This window comes from Schistocerca nitens, chromosome 8 (genome assembly GCF_023898315.1).
Source record: "Schistocerca nitens isolate TAMUIC-IGC-003100 chromosome 8, iqSchNite1.1, whole genome shotgun sequence".
Lineage (NCBI taxonomy): Eukaryota > Metazoa > Arthropoda > Insecta > Orthoptera > Acrididae > Schistocerca > Schistocerca nitens.
In genome coordinates, this window is record NC_064621.1 from 498,078,530 (window position 1) to 498,095,454 (window position 16,925).

General features: G+C 41.8%; 1 protein-coding gene across 1 annotated transcript in view; it reads right to left on the minus strand.

Annotated features, from left to right (window-relative positions):
• The window catches only part of LOC126199637 (alpha-2C adrenergic receptor-like), a 751,975-nt gene that overhangs the window by 343,925 nt on the left and 391,125 nt on the right, over window positions 1-16,925 (minus strand). The window contains exon 2 of the mRNA XM_049936562.1: window positions 6,128-6,182. The gene's annotated coding sequence lies outside the window, so the exon portion shown is untranslated. The remainder of the gene's footprint in view (window positions 1-6,127; window positions 6,183-16,925) is intronic.

Genomic DNA, 16,925 nt, shown 5'->3' on the forward strand with positions numbered 1-16,925 from the left:
CACAGAAGAAAGCATCACGCTCAAGGTCAAGATCATTTTATTGAGAAGTGACGTGAGAGGTAAATTCGTCATTATAGGAGTATGTGACAGAATTCTAACCAAACGAAATATACATATCGCGGTAAAGGGTGCCAAAATAGTCGCTTCAAACACACAGCGGCAACACAGTGTGTATTCTCGCACGCAAACGGTCATAAAGGTGCCAAATGACGTTCTGCATCCGAAGCATGTGGCACCTTTTGTTGCAAGTCAGCAATGGTTCTGTAGCCTCCGGAGAACGAAAAGTTCAATTGGCGAGAGATCCGGTAATCTTGCTGATCATGGCAGTTGTACACCACAAAGAGCGCGTTGGGTTGCGGTAGTCGTATGTGGGCATGCATTGTTCAAAAAGAAGCAACACCAGTCTGGCTGAACATGAAAGGAATTGCCACCTCGGACATATTGATAAATCGGCTGCAGCGGAACATGTGTTTCAGGAAGGTGATCATGAAATAAAGTTTAGTGAGACGACCGTCATAGCAAAGACGTCGCATGATTATGCGCGAATGTACAGAGAGGCCACTGAGATTGCCAAACACTGTAATAATTTTAATAGAAAAGACGAAGGCATTAAGCTGGATAAGGTATGGATGTCAACTTTGCAGCAACAGCGTGACAATCGATTAATTTCAATTTAGAAAGTTGGCAATATCAGAGATCATAGCACAGCGATGTCACGTGATTGACAGCGGCACCCTCGGGATGGCTTATATATATGGCGAAATACGGTGCTCATTCGTGCTCTCGATCCTTGAACGCCATGCTCTCCGCCTCGCCTATCGCATCCGTCTCCCCTCCCCCATGTGGATCCTGTACGACCTTATTCCCTTCCCCCACCTCCTCCTTTTCCTTGAACGGATATGGATCCTGTACATCTCCCGACAACTCGATCCTCCTCACCCGCCTGTCTCCCCCATCCTCTCCCACCCCCGCCCGCTGCCGTGCCTGTATTCCCACGTCCCACCCGGTCTCCATCTCTTCACCCTCCTTACCCTCTCCCACGGTGGCTTCCGCCAGCTCCCCCTCCCTGATGATGCCCTCCTCCCCTCCATCTACCCCTCCTACCAACTTTGATCCTCCTTCCCTCTTCCTGTGTTTGTTCCTTTGGGCACCCTCCCTCCCTCCCTCCTCCATTTCTCCCCACTCCTCTCCCGGGCTTCCCCTCCCCTGTCCCTCTACTCCTCCTCCCATCTCCTCAGCCATTGGCATCTTTGTTCTCCCCTCTCCATCCCCCCTCACCCTTCTTCCCCTCTTGGCAGGTCCCTGGACTCGCACACGCTACATGGACTTTCGCGCGCTGGAGATCATCGCCATCAGTGTCTCGTGTGTGCCGTCGTGTTTAGTGTTCAGTGTGCACCGTCGCACTCCATCGTTCACCTGTGCCATCGCCATATTCAGTGTTTGTGCGTCGTGTCAACAGTTTGCAGTGTGGATTATCGTCGAGTGTGAACGGCTCCATGTTTGTCTTTATGTGTCTACTGTTTTATTGCTCGCCGTTCTGTAACTTAGGTGTATTCTTTCTGTTTTTTCTCATTGTGTATTCTATGGCTGAAGAACAGCATAGAATGCTGCTGATAGCCTGCCTGTTGTACAGGTTTTAAAATAACAATAAAGAAAAAACAATCGTGCTCTCGTTGCAGTTCGCCGATTGTCCTCGGAGGCTGCCTTCCGCAGTCGAAGGCGGAACCTCAGGGGAGAGTCTTATGTATTTACCACGGCATCTTTTTAATTTGTTCTTCAACATAATATAACCTCTCCCTTCCTCCAAAAAGCACTGATACCTGCCAATAACAGTACTAATGAAAGTGTTGTCTTGCTATTGTGGTCCATAACATGGACTAACGATAAAACAGAAAAATCGTTTTGACTTGAAGTTATTTACACCCGGAGGGTCTATAACGAAAGCCTAACAACAACATGAGAGTGTAGCACAAGGCAGAATGAATACAAAACTTTACAGAACTAACACTCAGTAACATTTTGATCAGAAATAGTTTTTAACACACAATCTCCTCACCATCAGTATTGTAGTATAGTCGTTATAATCTTTCACACAAACTTTGTTGGAGGAGACTTCAAAAAGTAAACATAAATATCTCTCACGGATTAGGCGTGGCCGATTGCTGTCTACAAGGCAGTACGAGGAGTGACATATAGTTATTACGGGTAGCTGAATATCGGTGTGCATATCGGAGCTCCGGAAGAAATTGGAGAAACGGTGGAGGGGGAGCCGTCTGCGAAAGAGTGACTAACAGTATGCTAGCCGGCCGAAGTGGCCGTGCGGTTAAAGGCGCTGCAGTCTGGAACCGCAAGACCGCTACGGTCGCAGGTTCGAATCCTGCCTCGGACATGGATGTTTGTGATGTCCTTAGGTTAGTTAGGTTTAACTAGTTCTAAGTTCTAGGGGACTAATGACCTCAGCAGTTGAGTCCCATAGTGCTCAGAGCCATTTGAACCATTTTTGAACAGTATGCTAGCGAAACACGACGGACAGACTGCGGAGCACAGACCAGAAGAAGAACAAACAACTTACAAGGGAACCTCCCCATCGCACCGCCCTCACATTTAGTTATAAGTTGGCACAGTGGATAGGCCTTGAAAAACAGCCCGCATCTCGTGGTCGTGCGGTAGCGTTCTCGCTTCCCACGCCCGGGTTCCCGGGTTCGATTCCCGGCGGGGTCAGGGATTTTCTCTGCCTCGTGATGGCTGGGTGTTGTGTGCTGTCCTTAGGTTAGTTAGGTTTAAGTAGTTCTAAGTTCTAGGGGACTGATGACCATAGATGTTAAGTCCCATAGTGCTCAGAGCCATTTTTGAACCTTGAAAAACAGAACACAGATCAATCGAGAAAACAGGAAGAAGTTGTGTGGAACTATGAAAAAAATAAGCAAAATATACAAACTGAGTAGTCCATGTGTAAGATAAGCAACATATAGGGTACAGTGAGCAAAGGAGCGCCGTGGTCCCGTGGTTAGCGTGAGCAGCTGCGGAACGAGGGGTACTGCGTTCAAGTCTTCACTCAAGTGAAAATTTTACTTTCTTTATTTTCGAAAAGTTATGATCTGTCCCTTCGTTCATTGACGTCTCTGTTCACTGTAATAAGTTTAGTGTCTGTGTTTTGCGACCGCACCGCAAAAGCGTGCGATTAGTAGACGAAAGGACGTGCCTCTCCAATGGGAACCGAAAACATTTGATCGCAAGGCCATAGGTCAACCGATTCCTCCACAGGAAAACACGTCTGATATATTCTATACGACACTGGTGACGGCATGTGCGTCACATGACAGGAATATGTTGTCGACCCACCTAACTCGTACACTTGGCGAATGGGTAAAAAGATTCTTCTACCTTGTCCGATTTAGGTTTTCTTGTGGATGTGATAGTCACTCCCAAAAAAGTGATGAAAACATAAGAGTTTGTCACATAAACTGCAACAAATGAATGCAACAGTTTCACAGTCGCACAGTTTTCCATGTGCTCTATCAAAACATATGTTTTTGACGTTTTCCAATTTTTCCGTGTGTAGACCGTCAAATCCTGCAAATGTCCAAGCAAATCTGAACATGTCCTGGAATTTTGGAGCGCGAAGTTGATTATGTGTGAGTGCCTGAACTTGATAATTGTCTGAAAATAAAAAATTAAAGTTTTTACTTGAGGGAAGACTTGAACCAAGGACTTTTCGTTCCGCAGCTGCTCACGCTATCCACGGGACCACGGCGCTCCTGAGCCTAACCTGTCCTTGATGCTGCTTATCTTGCGCATGAACTACTCAGTTTGTATATTTTGCTTATTTTTTTTATAGTTCCACACAACTTCTTCCTGTTTTCTAGACTGATCTGTGTTCAGTTTTTCAAGGCCTATCCACTATGCCAACTTATAACTAAATCTGAGGGGGGTGCGATGGGGAGGTTCCCTTGTTAGAAGACAACGGGTGCTAAGCGAAACCTTCGCCCCAACGATGACGACAAGGTTCAGAGCAGCGGAGAAACAAATCCAAGACGTAAGCAAAGAGAATAACCGGATGACAAGCAAGGTATTTATCAGACAGTCCCAGTAGATTCGACAATATCAAGTGTGGGCACTGAACTGACCAGCTGTTCTTTTTTTGTCCTTTATTGTTATTTCATTCCCTTCGCCCCTTACGGGCGAGGGGTGAGCTGTCAGCGGTGCATTATTCCGCTTTTCAGCCAAGCGAATTAGAAAGTGTAGAATGAGAGAACAAAATTTGTGGCTGTTGTTGTATTTTAAATTAAAAATCAAAGACTAACAGCTGAAGGATGAAAATATATACATTTTAAAAACACATCACAGAAATATGAAATACGTCTGATAATTAAAAAAATAATAATAAAACACTGAATCACTGCACTTGTACTTAAAATCTGAAAGACCTGCGCTGGGGGAGAAGTATTGTGGGAGGAGAAAATATGTTCCATAGTGGTTCAGAGGTGTGGGTAAAGTGGTGGGAAACTACGGAGATGATAGGTAGGAGATGAAGTGGATAGTGGGAATACAGAAGGTGGGAAAGACAGAGAGTGTGGATGAGTAATAGTCTGTGGTGAGGGTAGTAGTACCAGAAGAAAGGGGTAGGCGTAGGTGGAATGGGAACAGGAGAGAGGATCCCTAATGTGGAGGGGATAAGTGGGGAAGAGTTAAGGCGTGGCAGCATACCAGGGTTGGTGATCAGAGGCGAGACACTAAAATTCTTGGAATGTAGTTTTCGGATCCGAAGGTGTTCCATGTGGGTGAGGAGATGGGGTAGGAGGGGGGGGGGGATTTGATAAGACGGTATCGGATTCATGTGGGGGAAGGTAAACGGATGCAGAACGCGAGACGGAGTGCATGGCGTTCGAGGCTCTAGAGGGACTTAAAGATCTTAGTTGGGGCACCGGCTGTGCGCTGGGCGGCTTCCTATACAATCGGCCACGTGGAACGCTATTAGCTGTCGTATTCAGGTGGCGCGAGACGGTGGCGCTCTCGCTGTACGCTAACGATCATTTAAGTCCGTCTCCGCTGGGGGGCATTCAACCTCGCGGCGTTCGATACCAGATCTATGGTGGTGGGACATGTAATCAGCACGTCCCTAATCCCTCCAGCCGTTATTGGCAGCAGATGAATCTTGGTGATGCCGTTACTTCTTTATTCATGTAGCTCTTTTTTTCTGGCCTTATATGGCTGGGTGGAATCCATTCGAGACCTCCCTACCACCGAACAAATCAGAGGAGGCTTCGGGAATGGAACACGTGGCCTTCCGCACCGAAGGCAGCGACGCTAAAGATTCGGTTCGGAGGCGGCCTTCAGAACGTAAATTACACTTTGTTATGACAGGCCAAGCATATGTTACTGGATGCTGTACTACACGTTAGACTGATACAGATACATGACACTATTTTAAAGACCAATTCTCTGTAAACAAAGGTAGGAATCTTTCACCAACCGTTCGCATCATCCACGTCTGTGCGTCATAAGATAAATTAGTGGTACCATTTAGATTAGATTAGATTAATTACTAATTCCATAGAACCACAAAAGAGGGGATCCTCCTGGATGTGAACATTTAATTTTGTCCATATACTGCCAGAATTTCGTATTGAATATGTGTGCAATTTAGATTCTTTGCCCACGAGAATCGGACTGTGTCGCTTACTTCAGCTTTGGAGTACTTTCTCATCCCCATTCTGTGACACAACTTTTATCCGTAACACAGCAGAATGTGTCTGCAGGAAACCCGGAACAGGTGCACTCTTCGGACAATGCGTCACTCGGAAGTCCCTACTTACAAGCACTATTCCTTTTTAATTTTCATTTGAAACCGCATATGAAGAGGGAAAGAGTCGTGGAAGAAGATTCTGTATAAAGTTACTTTTTCTCGTAGCACACGAATATTATATTAAAAAATAGATGCTCTCGATTTTTAAAATGAAGCAGTTCTCTATGTCACCGAAAACAGCGCCATCAAGTAGTATGCTAACAGCGCCATTTTTTAGGTCGTACTCATGTGAATTAAGCTGCACTGTTTCCTTGTTTGTACCTTCCATATTACAGGTTGAAGAAGTTTACATGTAATTGTAAGCTCTTTGAGGGTACTCACCTTGGCCTGCTTAAGATCCCAATTGCTGTCTGGGCATATCCTTCAGCACAGCAACCTGCAGATGAAGAAGGAATGTATTAGTGGAAAGTAAAATCCGGCAGTCGTATACTGTCCTAACTCTAAATCCTCCTTGCTTTTCGGTAGTGGTAGACCGTATAGCTGGTTCATCTATTTCAAAAGACATAGTGCGAACCAGCAAGAGAGTTAACGTAGTACCCAAAGCACTGGAGTAACATTTTGGAGAAGCGGGATACATATCTTCGACCAGCCACTCGCAACTACAATACATATATATTCGCTTAATTTCACTGAACATACGGGAATCCGTCGGCCCATGGCTTGGGCCCTCGTAAGTTCAACTCGATCTCTAAACTGAAGAAAACACTTCACGGCATTCGCTTCAAAACTGCTACAAATTCGTCTGGCAATAGACCGCACCGCGCGAATTGTCAACACAACTGGCACTGCTAAGAGTATTCTACGACTTCCATGTCGCTGGCAACGAGCTATACACAATGCTGGTGACTACTTTGAAAGTCAGTAAAACTTTGAAACACGAATCTATTTTTTACGAGTTGTAAATAAATAGTTGCCACTATTAAAGTTCCAACCCTCGTATAACATCTAGAGGATGGAGTGAGAGCCCGCAGTTCGGAACATCTTTGTAAGAATGGGACTCTGCCGAACATTGGGTCCACAACAACTAAATGCTTATGCAATATAAGATTTGTCGGGACTCACGAATGTAAATAAACAAGAAGTGAGAGAAGGAAATTTGACTGTTTTACTGAGATCCAACTTCATTGGCCACAGGAAGAGATTGAGAGTGAAAGGCCTTTTTTTCAGTACAAAATGGTAGGAAGCACGTAAACTGCCTGAAGCAAAAGACAGGAAAGAGGACCAGCATATCTTAAGGAATCTTTTTACTGGTCAGCACTCAGAATACCTGCAGCGCAACCAATCCGAACAAAGTAAAGAATGCAAATCACATATATATGAGTCTTCTTTTCAAGAGCAGTTGGTTCAACTTCAGACTTCTCCTCCGCCGGCCTCCATAGCGAACAGGGTGCATCTCCATGTAGATTAGCTAAGGTATTTACAAAGATTTCGAGATTTCTAGCTGACTTAAACTTAGCCACAAGCATGGGTCACTGGTGGGCCGCCAGTGACTGATCTGCAGCCGCTTCAGCCTTCACGTACGTACTGATATGGTAAGTTTGAGCCGTAACAGCTAGGTGATCCATACGGACAGTAGGCTTTTTATAGAATTTCAGTAACTTCAGGCTTCACTCTGAAGACTTGCTTTCAGCTTTGTATGACAAATATTCTTTTACCTCTGATAACAGGTGCAACGCATTCCCTTCTCTAGCGGTATCTATCGTTTATACCAACATCACGACAATCGCGGTACAACTACACCGATACAATTGTTTTATTTTGATATATGATTATATTATTTTACCCCATTCTCTTCAATCAGATGTGCCAAGGTTTCACTTTCGAAATGCTACTGCTCGTCCGAATATTTATGACTCACTTTGATGTAATAATTGTGTTTTATATTTCATTTAGTAGTCATTCAATTCCTAATTCTACATTTTGGAGGGTTTATAATTAATCTCTGTCAGATAACAGGGCGAATTAGCACACTTATAGACTACCCAACCCGCATCGACTAACACCTGTCGTAGGCAGTATTCACGAAAGTTTCTCCTAAATCGGTAAAATGCTGTGGCAGATGCCTACTAACGGGAGCTAATTGGAACTTCGTTGTTTTCTTACATTTTGCCTCATTCTTGTAAGTTTAAAATGAATTGTAATTGTCGTTTGAGAAACATTCTTCCCATACTTTTAATTTATTTACCATAAATTCAATTTGGTCTTCCGCTTCAGATATTCGGAAAGCTGCTGTTATTCTAAAAGTTGCTGGTAGTTAATATTCCAATCTATCGACAGGTCGTGAATTTAAATGACACATTTTCTGTTCCCGCAAAACCAACAACATTTCACTTGCCGACATTTGCATGGTCAGCTCTTCTCGCAGAACAGCGAAACAACAAAACCATCGAAGTCAAGACACGTTTCCTCCTTCAAGATATGTTCTGTCTGTATGCTACGTGAATCTAATCCAAACATTTGAACGTATTCGCTAAGAAACGTTTTGGCCTAAACCTTTCTAGATGCAGTTGCTAACCCCTTATACAACTGTCTCGCTCATGCTCCCGGTTAAGAATGTTTGGTCTGGGACGTATTACTTCTGGAGCTTCCGCTATATATAAAAAAATCACCAGAGAGAGAAAACATATCAGTGCTGTACGACTGACAATGCAAAGAATCTAGGAGATGTAGGTTGTTTCACATTGCCTTCAGCCCTACCGAACAGGGCAGTTCCAAACCGAGATTAATTATGGGTTTTCATCCTCTTTTTTCGATATTTGTTAACATCTATTCACCTTGGGAAGTGGCAAGGAAGAACATCCGAATGGATGCTTACAGAAGTGTCCTATTCCTTCACACAGTAATTCACTGAAGACAGCTTTATATAGACGGCGATTTAAAAGTTCTCGTTCGAAGGTCGTGTAGTATAGGACCGGTGTCCCGAACAGACAAAAGTTCCGTGAGCACAGAGGAAATCATCCGATCGACTCACCATGTTGAAGATACCAGCTTGGTAAAACACCGTGTCCTACTACCTGAAGATTCCCCAACTGCAAGCTGTCGTCCGACAGGAGTCGTCGAATCCTGCCTCGGGCATGGGTGTGTGTGATGTCCTTGGGTTAGTTAGGTTTAAGTAGTTCTAAGTCTAGGGGACTGATGACCTCAGATGTTAAGTCCCATAATGCTCAGAACCATTTGAACAGGAGTCGTTGACCCTGCAAGGCCCTTTTCCAAGGGAGTGAAGGCTTGATGGTCGCAAGCGCAGAGATCAGAACTATAGGGCGAGTGCTCGAATGTCTCTCACTTGAATTGGGGCCACTTCTGCGTTCCAGCATTTGCGATATGGGGACGTGCGCTATGAAGAAGCAGCAGCTATCTTTGTGGCAGTTTTCCCAGAAGTTCGCGTTAATTGCTCAAACACATTCTTCATTGTTCGACGGATGTCTACCTGTGTTTGTCCTTCGGCAGCCAAGAAAAGAATAACTGCACGTTGGTCCTGTTTGGAAGCACTTAGTAATGACGTCGCCGTAGTTAACATGTCCGTATTTACCGCAAGCACATCGGAAGGACACGAATGCCACACTATTCCCTTGCCGATAGGTCTACGTTGCATATATACTGGAGCAACATCCTCAAATTGAAACTTTTTGATCGCCCCTTATAATTTAATCTGTTACCCTGTGGCCAGAGGATAAATAAAGAGGAAAGATGAAGACCACCTACAGGAAAATTAAAGAGTCCTTTGGAGAAAAAAGAAGCAGCTGTATGATTATCAAGAGCTCTGATAGCAAGCCAGTACTAAGCAAAGAAGAAAACGCAGAAAGAAGACTGAGAAGAATGTGTAGAAGGATTATACAACTGGAATGAACATAAAGATAATATTATAGAAAGGGAGGAGGTAGTAGTTGAAAATGACCTGATAGACATGATATTGCGAGAATATTTTGACAGAGCACTTACAGATCCAAGTCGCAACAAGACTATGGAGTGCACAATGTTCCATCGGAAGTATTGAGATACTTCGGAAAACCAGCCTTGAGAAACCTATTGCACGTGGTCGGCAAGATATCTGACACAGGCGAAATAGATTCAAACAGTGCGGACAGGTGTGAATGTTCCCGAGCTATCACTTTAATAAATAATGACTACAAAATTCTTATACGAATTACTTACAGAAGAAAGGAAAAACTGATAAGGCCGACCTCGGAGATCAGTTGGAGGTCGATAGAAATTATTACTGACCGTACGACTTATCTTAAAAGGTAGGATAAAGAAAGGTAAACCTATTTATACTAACTGTAGATTGCGGGAAAGCTTTTGACGGTGTTAACTGGAATACCGTTTTGGTATTCTGAAGGCAGCGAAGATAAAATATGGGAAGTTAAATATAATCTACAACTTGTACAAAAACAAGAGTACAGTTACATGAGTTGAATGATATGAAAGGGAAGCAGCAGCTAAGTCCCATTACCAAGACAATTTATTCTCAGGTACATTTCTACATTGATTTCGAAATAAAGCGCCGGATCTAATGTGCAGTTGGAGGTAGCAGTATTCGAGGAGGAAGCTATTCGAAAGTAGACGTTAAAATCATTTTTATGGAGCTACAGTTGACCCGGTATCCCACGTCGTCAAGAGGCTCTGAATCTTGAAACTAATGCCTGTATGAAGCACCTGGAAACACGAAATACGGTGTATCGTTAGGGATTCTCAAGGAGGAAACGCACCTGGAGGATGAAGATGAGCCTAAAGAACATGTAAAACTTTCCAAAAGTGAATATCGTAATTGATGTAGGCTTGCTTGAGGTGAGCTTATTAAGCGAGAATATGAAAGCGAGCACGGGAGACCCGGAAGTTTACAAGCTTTTTCAAGAATGTAACGTCTTATCGCTCTGCTCAAGTATTATTCAGTACGTGTTGAAATCAGAGGACGAAGTGAAACTTTCGTGTCAGTATCCGTTCAACTGACCTATATTTAGCGTCACAGCTCCAAACTTTTTTGAATTATCTCCTTGAAATATTGAATTGCAAACTCTGGTTGCTTCTGTTCTTTAGTATTCAGTCGAAAGTCCCTTCGGCACTGTGATCCTCAGGATACAGGACTACCGTCTTAATGAAGGATTATAAAAACCGTCCTGGCTTGTTCTCTGCAAAACGGAGAGCTTTATGTGGAGAATATCGTAGATTTATATCAACTGTAGTTGAAAGTACTCTATTAATTATATTGACTAGCTGATAATTTACTATAATATAAGGACTTAGGTGAACTAAATTGCAATAGGTTGTTAGTCTAAATGTAGTATAATTTTCTTACAACTTCAGTTATCAGAAGAATGAAAATGCATACCACCCATCCTTTCCCTTGTCATTCCAGATTTATGCATCACAGTACAAAGACGACTCTGCACAGGAAGTCAATGGTAGGTCACCTCGCTCGAGAATTTAGCACGAAAATAAAAAGTGTCTACCACATTGCCAGTGAATCTAGATCTTTACATATTCATATTTTTATATACGTGTATACCTTCTAAGAGAGAACATACCAGAATACCAAAAACGCTAAAAGATTTTTCTGAAGACAAAATAAAAAGTGCAATACGCTGTTACAGGCCCGTAGGTTTAATCCAAGAAGCAGATCATAATAATGACACTGATATAGCCTGGCTACAGGAAGTGGTCCAGGAAAGACGGTGTGCTGTTGTGGAACTGAAAGGTGGCTACACTGAGCCACAGCGCCAGAGATCGCTAGAGAACATTGTTCGCCCGCCTCCACTGGCAGAGTGATTATTGAGATGTCGTAGTAGTCAGTGCTTGTCCAGGACTCGTAGTAGTCAGTTCGTGTTCAGATGTGCTAGTAGAGAGTGCTTGCTGAGATGTGATACTGAAAAATTCTTGTTGAGATGTTGTAATAGCGAGTCGGTGTGGAGATATATTGTAATAATTTGAGTGCTTGTCATCAATATATGAAGGTAACGAAACTTGATTTATTTTTCATTATTTCCATGTTTTAAATAATGCGTCATTACAGGTTCAGTCAACAAAGCATCTGGCTTGTGTTCTTGGATTAGAGTGTAATTGTGGTTCTCTTGAGTAATTATGGTATTTTTATTTCCTTTAATTAATTCAGTATAAATGTTATTTAAAAATTCTTGTGTTGTTGAAGAAGAACCGTGCCAGATGCGTACGTTGAGTCACACTCCCACACACAGAACAGTTACTCTTGTGCTTGTTGTTGCGTTGGTTTTATAGTTGCTGGGGACTTAATTAATTAATTGTGTTAATGAAAATTTCCATTTCATTCCTTGTTGTTGTTCTAAGCAGTCAGATAGCGTAATAATAACAGTCAGGGCCAACCGTTTACGAGACTTCGTAACCGGACAGACAGCTGCTAAAGCAAGAAATCAAAATCATTTTCATTACATTTAATTAAGCCCCCATGCACGTGGCGACCCTGCCAGGATCGTCCCTTGGAATTCTTCTGATTGTGTAGACAGTAGTATTGTTGTAGTAATTTGTAGTTTAGTAATTGTAGTCTATATTGCATGTGTAGATTTGGTAATTAGCATTCTTCTAATGGTATTTTTCAAAATTTAATTTTTATTGCCTTGTATACGCGTTTGACGATTTAGTGCAATTATTTCAATTGTTCGTTAATCGTGTTTGAGGGAAACATTTCGAGTGAATGATTGTTGGAGATAAAGTGTCATTGTGTGCAATTTTCATATAGTGACGAGTTTTGTATATTTTGTAAATGATTACGCGATCAATGAAAAAGGCAAAAATGATGAATAGTGAGAATGACGAAATTGTTAACATGGCGAACTCGCCAACAGAGGAAAACAGTGTGATGAATAATGAAGTGGAAAACAATGTAATAAGTCGGGAAAATAGTCCGGAACCATTTCAAAATTTTTCTCAATCAGAAAATTTACAGAATATGAGATTAACGATAGAAGATTCTGAAATAGTATCGAACACAGATAGCTTTACAGCTATGACGAAGGAAACTGGTTTTGCGGGAAATGTTAGGGGCGAGAAGAATTGCGAACCGGCTACTATGGAGCAGTTGATGGGTGCAATATTAAATCTGGGATCACAAATGGGAACAATGGTAACACAGATGGGAACAATGGAAACACGAATGGAAACAATTAAAACAGAGATAGGAACACTGTTAGACTCACGAGAATCTAAATTAAGAGCAGCGATAAGAGGGTTAGGCTCACAAATAGGAACAAGTAAAACCGAGATGGGAACAATGGAAACACAGTTAGGCTCACGAACAGGGACATGTTTCAAAAACATGAAAGACGAATCAAAGAAAGAAATTAGAGAAGAAGTACAACCGGTTTGGAATGCTCACAATAATAGCTTAATTTCAACAGAAATCAGAAAAGAGGAACAGGACAGAGAACGGGAAGAAAAAGATCGCGTGATAGTACAAAAATTTTCAGAGTTAAATTTACAACGTGCACACGATAAGGAAGAAATATTTGAGAGAATCGAGGAATCCGTAACAAATGACTTAACGCAACAGTGTGAACAGTCAACTACTAAATGTGACAATACCGAAACCCGAGTTGCGACACTGACGGAAGACGTAAACTTATCGCAAAGAGTTGAGGAGATTCCAGATAAATTGACAAGTCTTAACTTAAATGGGGACAGAGATTCAGATGATACAGCACCATTGCCATTTGCAGAAACCGAAGAGTACCAGAACATAAATAAGCATGTTGAAAATCAAGGAAAAGTTAATGAACGCGTCAAAAGGGAATTTGAGGCATTACAAAAGCAAGTCAAACAAATTGAAGGGGAAATCGTAGGAAAAGACAGTAGAAGAAATTTAGAATCACAGATAGCAGAGGGCTTTGAAGAAGATAATTTGTTTCATTTACGGGATGCAGCAAGAGAGCGCCAGGCGCGCGAACTTGACAATAATCGACATTCAAACTGGGACAGACGCGGTAGGTCTTTGTCGCCACGAGGCGGAAACTTTGACTATAAACACTTTTTGACTGTTCGGAAATTTAAGATCTTCTGCAATTCTAGGAATGACATACGTCCATGTTCATGGTTGGATCGATTTACGTGCGCACTTCCGCCAAATGTGCCACTAAGTCACAAACTGAAATTAATGTGCAGCTATTAAAGTCCTCAGGGGATTCACTACTCTAAGTGAATATGTGCCGTAGCGAGCATAGGGCCCCGAGCTGTAGTGGTGTTATTTCCCTTTTAGTTTTCTGCACCGCTGCCTACTCTTTCACTATTCTTTGCATCTATAAAAACAACTCTTCTACTATCCATCTATCTAGACAGTAGGTAAACAATAACCGGATTTGACTGTTTTACCCAAAAGTGACTTTGGAAATTACCGTTTGGATTTACTATATTTTCTGCAGCATTCATTCGTAGCTTAAATGAAATTTTACCTGTTTATCTTCGTGACAATATTACTTCATATGTTAACGATATTCTTATTGCTAAACGTTCCTGGAATGTGCATAACAAAATTTTTGGATTCATTATTACGTATTTTTGCAAGAGTTGGCATCACAGAGAACTTGGAAAAATCTGAATTTGGTGGTCGTTCTCAGGTGAAATTTCTCGGTCACATTATTTCTACAGAAGGTATTCTTCCTGATCCAGAGAAACTAGATGCTATTCGTAATTATGCTGTTCTTACCACAAAACGTGATGTTCGTAGTTTTCTTGGTGTCTGTAATTTTCTTAGACGCTTTGTTAGATTGGACAATTTGGCCACACCTCGCTTATGTGAATTATCTGGAAAAAATTCTAATTGGTGTTGGGATGAGGAAGCTCAATCAGAATTTGAACAACTTCGTGATGCTTTAGTTGCTGCTCCACTTCTTTCACATCCGGATTTATCTAAAGATTTTTGTTTGGCGACGGACTCATCATACAAAGGCCTAGGGGCACATTTATTTCAAGAGATAGAAGAAAACGGCGTTGTAGTACAGAAGACAATTGCATTTGGAAGTCGTGTTCTCTCTAAATCCGAAAAGAATTATTCGATTACGGAACTTGAAGCTTTGGCTGTTGTTTGGGCTTTCACAAAATTTCGCACATTTTTGTTTGGCAGACATACTAAGGTTTACACCGATCATCGAGCTCTGGAATTTCTTATGTCGACAAAATTAACTCATGGCAGATTGTCACGATGGGCGTTGTACCTACACGAATTTGATTTTCGTATTGTTTACATACAGGGATCTTCAAATATTGTTGCTGATGCTTTATCACGTGCACCTATGGGTTTGAAACAATGTGCTGAAGAGGACTGCAAAGAAAACCATTATTGTTTGATGTACATTCAAGGTGTTGCGTTTGAGAACTTTATTTCATCTTCGCTCCAGGACATCGCTAAGGAGCAAAATAAGGATCCAATCTGGAAGGACATTAAGGAAAAGTGGAGGAGAAAGGAAAGCGTAGCGATTAGCCAGCATTATTTAGTTCGCAATGATATTCTTTTCAAACGAAAATCGGTCGACAACTCTGTTTGGTTAGTTTGTATTCCTGATGAGTGGGTCAATAAATTGATTTGGTACACACATTTCAGTTATGCGCACTTTGGTCCCAGAAAATGCTTTCATAAATTACGAGAAAATTGCTACTTCAGTAATATGGAAAAACGTATTCGATCTGTTCTTGCCAAATGCAAATTATGTCAAAAGGCTAAGCCGCCAACAGTTTCGCACAGAGCACCGTTGTTTCCTATCATTCCAGCGAAATTAAAGGACATGGCTGCAGTCGATTTGTTCGGTCCAGTGGTTCGTTCTACTAATGGTTTTGCGTACATTTTCGTAGCAGTGGAACTGACATCAAAATATGTGTGTTTTACACCGTTACGCAAAGCAACAGCTCGTTCAGTATCTAACGCTTTCATCAAACATTTTCTTAAAGAAGTTGGTCATGTTGACAAGGTTATATCAGATAATGGATCACAGTTTCGCTCTAAAATTTGGCTTCGTACTCTACGGCGTCGGAAAATTAAACCAATCTTCATTTCACTTTTTCACCCTCAGTCTAATGCTTCAGAGAGATGGATGAAGGAAATCAATAAATTGTGCCGTCTTTATTGTCATCAGAATCACAGAACTTGGGATCAGTATCTTCATATTTTTCAAAACATTCTGAATGAACTTCCTAATGACTCAACTTCTTTACCGCCTCTATTGATATTAAAAAATAAAGTACCAACAAATCGCATTTCTGAAATCGTTCCTTTTCCGCCTTCACGGAAACTGCGGCATTCTGAAGTTGTCAACCTGGCTCTACGAAATATTGCATCTGCGGCTGCTAGAAGAGAGAAATCAGCTAAACGTCCTGGTCGTTTAAAAATTTTGTCAGTTGGTCAGAAGGTGTTAATTAAGTCTCATCGTTTGTCTCATAAAGGAAAAGGCTTATGTCATAAATTTTTTCTGCTTTATAACGGTCCATATAGAGTTCGCAAAATTATTCATGATAACACTGTTGAAGTAGAAACTCTTAAATCACGACGCTCTAAAGGAATACATCATATATCGAACGTAAAAATTTTTGTGGAATGACATACTTTAGAGAAACTAACAGCTACATGTAAACATGCGGAGAATACAAGGATACAGCGCCGTGTTCCGGCGGCGGCACATACTCAAAGCAACAGTCAGTCTGCGCGCCGCACAAGGCAGTCGTTGACCGCAAACAATCACTTCCTACGTCACGCGCCTACAGCTGATCGAGCGCTCAGTGCGAATGCACTGACAGACGTAAATAAATACACAGTTTAATTTCTCCGAATAAATTCTGTATAAAGCTATAAGGACTTCATAAATTATGTTATTAACGTTCAGTATTTTTCAGGATACGGTTGTATAAAGTATTTAAGACCTTCAGGTAAATTCTGTGCGTGTCCGACGTTAAGACGACTTGCTTTGGAGAAAATTTTCAGGAAGAACGTCATTTCGAAGAAGAAAGTAATAGACAAAAAAAGGTAACGGTTAATTGAGTTTATTTTTCAGGTAACATAATTCCACTTAGGTACGTACTTTAGACGTAATTTGCTGCTCGCGATTACGTGATTCATACTTTGTGCTAATTTAATGTTCTATGAATTTACTAGTGAAGCGACGTGCTTGCG